We start from the raw sequence: 6,401 nt of genomic DNA on the forward strand, positions 1-6,401 counted from the left end.
TTTAGTCCACTTCCCTCTCCCTCCTTTATTTGATACAAAGGTATTTATAGTTTCCTTTACCTACTCTTATATTATTTTCTTTTTTCTTTCTTTCTTTTTCTCTTTTTGCTGAGAGCTGGGGTGCCATAGCAGTAGCTGGCTCAAGATGGCTTTGGCCCTGCAAGATCACACTGCAGAATTTTTCTATTTTGTTTTCATCCTTAATTTTTTCTTTTTGTTTTTTGCCTTTGCTCTTTTTCTTTTCTTCCTATTTTTTGGCATAGGAAATTGGATTCCACTTAGGCTGCTAAGGAGCACCTGATTTTGAGGAAACCACCCAGCCCAGCCCCTCAAAATCCTTGAATTACAGATATGGCCATAGCAACACGCTGACCTATCATTTCTTCCATCACTCTCATCCTCTCTTCCCGACCTCCTTCTCTCTTGCTCCTCAAGTTTTTTTTCTGTTATTCCCTATTCCCTTTTTTCATTTTCTTTTCTTTTACTCTTTCCTTCTTTTTTGGATTTCTTTCTTTTCATTGTTTGAAAAGATTCTTGGATTTCATTCTTTTCATTGATTTCTTTCTTTCTTTGTCCCTGCTCACTCTTTACCTTTCTCATTTCGGCCTCTTACCAAAAGGCCTCTTCCTCACCTAAACTCTGAGACAAGGTAATTTGAAGCAAAGGAGGAAGTGAGAAGGAAAAAGGAGCACAGGAGGTGAACAAACAGAAAGAACACTTGACGAGAAACCAACAGAAAAATTCAGACACCATGAAAAACCAAAAGAGGGCAACTCCTCCAAGAGACCATGAGGCAGCTTTTACAGAAGATTTCCTCTATTAAAAAGTAATGAATTTGACAAAAAGGAAAAAAAATGTTTTGAGACAGAGTCTCACTATGGCACCCTCAGTAGAGTGCTGAGGCGTCACAGCTCACAGCAACTCCAAACTCTTGGGCTCAAGCAATTCTCTTGCCTCAGCCTCCCAAGTAGCTGGGACTACAGGCCCCTGCCACAGCACCCAGCTATTTTTTTTTTTTATTGTAGTTGTCATTGTTGTTTAGCAGGCCCAGGCCAGGCTCAAACCCACCAGCCCCAGTGTATGTGGCTGGCACCATAACCAGTGAGCTACAGGTGCTTAGCCAACAGAAGGGAATTTAAAATATGGATGATTAAGACAATAAAGGGAATGGATGAGAAAATGGAAAGCCAGAACCAAAAGTCTAACAAGAGATATGTAGAACAGAGAAAGGATATGGCGGAGCTTAAGGAAATAAAGGAGATAATCAGGGAATGTAAACATGCAGTAGAAAATATCAAAAATAGAGTAGACTATGGAGAAGAAAGAACATCAGAGCTAGAGGATAAAATGTTCAATTTAACCCAGTAGTCACAAATGCAGAAAAGAAGACAGAGAAAGCAGAGCAGGCACTTAGAGCTATGAGAATCCATGAAGTGTTCAAACATACAAATAATAGGGATCCCTAAAGGGGAAGAAGACTGTCCCACAGGAACGGAAGCCCTACTGGAGACTATCATAAAAAAACTTTCAAACTTTTACTAAAGATCCTGACACACTTCTTTCAGGCAGATATTGAACCCCAGGTCATCTCAATTCCAACAGAGCTTCTCAAAGACACAGCGTAATGAACCTGTCCAAAGTCAAGATGAAGGAGAAAATTCTGCAAGCAGCCAGGACTAAGCACCAAGTGACCTATAGGAGCAGAGCCATTAGGATAAACAGCCGACTTTTCAACTCCAACTTTCCAAGCCAGAAGAACATGGTCATCCACCTTCAACATCCCTAAACAAAATGGTTTTCAGCCCAGAATTCTGCATTCTGCTAAACTAAGCTTCAAAATTGATGGACAAATCAAATCTTTTGTGAATATACACAAGCACTGAAGAAATTCGCCACAACAAGACCAGCTCTAAATTCACCACAAGACCAGCTCTAAAGGAAATACACAGACCTATTCTCAACACTGAACACCACAATGGACCACCACCAAAGTAATCACTAGAAGCCAAAGGCCAAAACAGCTTCCACAGTAGCACAAAAGAATAAAACTAAGCAGACTGTGTCATAACAAGATGAATAAAATTCTACCACACTTATCAATACTCTCAATAAATGTCAATGGATTAAATTCACCACTGAAGAGGCATAGGCTGGCTGACTGGATAAAAAAGCACAAACCATCCATAAGCTGTCTCCAGGAGACACCCCTAGCCCTGAAAGACGAATCAAGTCTCAGGGTTAAGGGATGGAAAACAGTATTTCAAGCAAATGCAGATCAGAAGAAAAGAGGGATTGCAATCTTATTTTCAGGGATTCAAAGCAACTAAAGTTCAAAAAAGACAAAGATGTACACATAATACTAGCCAAAGGAACAATACAATAAGAAGACAACTCAATTTTAAATATTTATGCACCTAACTTAAATGCCCCCAAATTTATGAAACAGACCTGGAGGGGTCTCAGCAATATGATATCCCATAACACCATAATAGCCAAAGACTTTAACACTCCTCTGACAAAACTGAAAAGATCATCTAAGATCAACCCACAATCTGTGGGTTGTGACTCCTTTGTAACAATGAAAATACATCCTGGGTATCAGATATTTACATTACAATTCATAACAGTAGCAAAATTAGTTATGAAGTAGCAACAAAAATAATTTTATGATTGAGGGTCACCACAACATGAGAAACTGTATTAAAGGGTCATGGCATTAGGAGGCATTAGAAAGGTTGAGAACCACTGCTCTAAACAGAAACTAAACAAGAATACAAAGGACTTAAATGTGACTCAAGAACAAATGGGATTAATAGACATATACAGAACACACCATCCCAAAGCAATAAAATATACTTTTTTCTTATCAATACATGGCACATATTGCAAAATAGATCACATTCTAAGATACAATCAAAACTCAGCACAATTAAAGGAACAGAAATTATACCTTGTCTCTTCCCAGACCACAAAAGCTATAAAGGTGGAACTTAATTCCAATAAAAACGTTCATCCCCACACAAAGGCATGGAAATTAAGGAACCTTATGCTGAACGATAGTTGGGTTCAGGAAGAGATAAAAGAAACTACTAAATTCCTCAAACATAATAACAATGAAGACACAAGTTACCAAAACCCTATGGGATATAGCAAAAGCAGTCCTGAGAGGAAAATTTGTTTCACTAGATGCCTACATTCGAAAAACAGAAAGTGAGTGCATTAACAGTACTCACAACCCATCTCAAGGAACTGGGAAAAGAAGAACGATCTAACCCTAAACCCAGCAAAAGGAAAGAAATAACCAAAATTAAATCAGAGAATAATGAAACTGAAAACAAATCATTCAGAAAAGTAATGAGACAAAAAGTTGTTTTTGTTTTTGAAACAGCATCTCACTATGTCACCCTCAGTAGAGTGCTATGGCATCACAGCTCACAGCAACCTCCAACTCTTGGGCTTAAGCCATTCTCTTGCCTAAGCCTCCCAAGTAGCTGGGACTACAGGTGCCCGCCATAACGCCCAGCTATTTTTTTGTTGCAGTTGTCATTGTTTAGCTGGCTCGGGCCAGGTTCAAACTTGCCAGCCTCAGTGTATATGACTGGCGCCATAACTACTGTGCACCAGACGCTGAGCCAAAAAAAAAAAAAAAAAATTTTTTTTTAAAATAGATAAAATAGATAAATCTGTGGCCAGACTAACTAGAAACACAAAAGTATAATCTCTAGTAACTCCAATCAGAAACGATAAAGGGGAAATAACAACAGATGCCACTGAAATATAAGAGATTGTCTCTGAATACTACAAGAAACTCTATGCTCAGAAATTTGACAATGTGAAGGAAATGGATCAATACTTGGAATCACACCCTATCCCTACACTTAATCGAGAAGTAGATCACTTGAACAGACCAAGTGATCAAGCACTGAAATGAAAGAAACAATAAAATATCTACAAAAACATACCCTGGTCCAGGTTCAGCGCCCATAGCTCAGTGGTTAGGGTGCTGGCCACATATACCAGAGCTGGCAGGTTCAAACTTGGCCTCAGCCTGCTAAACAACGATGACAACTACAACAACAACAAAAATAGCCAGGCATGGTGGGTGCCTGTGGTCCCAGCTTCTTGGGAGGTTGAAGCAAGAGAATCACTAAAGCCCAAGAGTTAGAGGTTGCTATGAGCTGTGACACTGTAGCACACTACCCAGGGCAACAAAGTGAGACTCTGTCTCAAAAATAAATAAATAAATAAATAAGCCCAGATGGCTTCACACCAAAATTCTATCTATGCTTCAAAGAAGAGCTGATACCCACCAACACTACAGAAATTATTCCAAAAAACTGAGAAGGAAAGAATCTTCCCCAACATGTTCTATGAAGCGAACATCACCCTGATATTAAAACCAGGAAAAGATCCAACTAAAAGGGAGAACTTTGTACTAATTTCACTAATGAATATAGATGCAAAAATTCCCAATAAAATCCTAGCTTCTCATTAAAGAAGTCATACATCACAGTCAAGCCGATTTCATCCTAGGAATGCCAGGCTGGTTTAACATACACAAGTCCAACATAATTCACCATATCAACAGAAGCAAAAAGAAAGACCACGTGAGCTTCTCAATAGATGCAGAAAAAGCAGAATTTGATAAAATTCAGCATCCTTTTATAATCAGAACTCTGAAGAACAGAGGCATCAGTGGCACATTTCTTAAACTGATCAAAGGCATCTATGACAAACCCACAGCTATTATTACACTGAATAGAGTAAAACTGAAAGCTTTTCCACTCACAACTGGAAGAAGACAAGATTGTCCTCTATCACCACTACTATTCAATGTTCTAGCCAAGCAAGAGAAGGTAATAAAAGGCATCCAAATGGGGGCAGAGGAAGTTAAACTCTCCCTCTTTGCTGACAATATGATCTCAGAGAACCCCAAAGACTCAACCCCAAGACTCCTGGAAGTAATCAAAAAATACAGTAATGTCTCAGTATATATAAAATCAGTGTCCACTAGCTTTTGTATATGCCAATAACAGCCAAGATGAGAAGCTAAAGACACAATTCCCTTCACAGTAGCTTCCCAAAGCAATCTACAGATACAATGCAATCCCCATTAAAATACCATCATTGTACTTTCAAGATTTGGAAAAAATAATTCATTTTGTATGAAATGAAAGAATAAAGAAAATGAAAATAATTCATTTTGTATGAAATGAAAGAATAAAGAAAATGAAAATAATTCATTTTGTACGGAATGAATGAATAAAGAAAATGAAATACCTTCCCAAAGCAATCTACAGATTCAATGCAATCCCCATTAAAGTACTATCATCATACTTTCAAGATTTGGAAAAAATAATTCATTTTGTATGAAATGAAAGAATAAAGAAAATGAAAATAATTCATTTTGTATGGAACCAGAAAAAAACCCCATATAGCTAAGGCAATTGTTAGTAATAAAGAATTACTAAGGCCGGGGGCATTAGCCTACCAGACTTTTTAGGCTGTACTACCACACCATAGTGATCAAAACAGCATGGTATTGGCACAAAAATAGAGACATTCACATCTGGAACTGAATAGAAAATCAAGAGATGAAACTAATATCTTTCAGCCATCGGATCTTTGATAAATCAAACAGGAACATACACTGGTGGAAAGAATCCCTATTCAATAAATGGTGCTGGGAGAACTGGATATTCCCATGTAAAAGACTGAAACTATACCCATACCTTACTCCACTCACTAAAATTGATTCAAGATATATAAAAGACCTAAATTGAAGGCATGAAACAATAAAAATCCTCAAAGAAAGTGTGTGGGAAACACTTGAAGGTATTGGCCTAGGGAAAGACTTTATAAGGAAGACTCCAGTGGTAACTGCAACAACAAAAAAAATAAACAAATGGTACTTAATTAAATAGAATAGCTTCAGTACAGTTAAGGAGACAACAACCAAAGCAAATAGACTACCATCAGAATGAAAAAAACATTTGCATATTATGAATTGGACAAAAGCTTGACCACAAGATCTAGAGAACTTAAATTAAGCAACAAAAAAAAAAGAGCGAACAATCCCTTATATCAATGGGCAAGTGAGATGAATAGAACCTTCTCTAAATAAGACAGATGAATAGCTAAGAAACATATGAAAAAATGCTCATCATCACTAATTATCAAAGAAATGCAGGGCTCAGCGCCTGTGGCTCAAGCGGATAAGGCGCCAGCCACATACAACTAAGGTGGCGGGTTCGAATCCCCAGCCCAGGCCCGCCAAACAACAATGATGACTGCAACCAAAAAATGGCCAGGCGTTATGGAGGGTGCCTATAGTCCCAGCTACTTGGGAGGCTGAGGCAGGAGACTCGCTTGAGCCCAGGAGTTGGAGGTTGCTGTGACCG

The 6,401-nt window shown here is 38.3% G+C and overlaps 1 protein-coding gene across 1 annotated transcript in view; it reads right to left on the reverse strand.

Annotated features, from left to right (window-relative positions):
* MIB1 (mindbomb E3 ubiquitin protein ligase 1) overlaps positions 1-6,401 on the reverse strand; it is a 117,056-nt gene that overhangs the window by 84,157 nt on the left and 26,498 nt on the right. The window lies entirely within an intron of this gene.

The sequence above is a fragment of the Otolemur garnettii genome, unplaced genomic scaffold (genome assembly GCF_000181295.1).
Source record: "Otolemur garnettii isolate 467f Iridium unplaced genomic scaffold, OtoGar3 scaffold00012, whole genome shotgun sequence".
NCBI classification, from domain to species: Eukaryota; Metazoa; Chordata; class Mammalia; order Primates; family Galagidae; genus Otolemur; species Otolemur garnettii.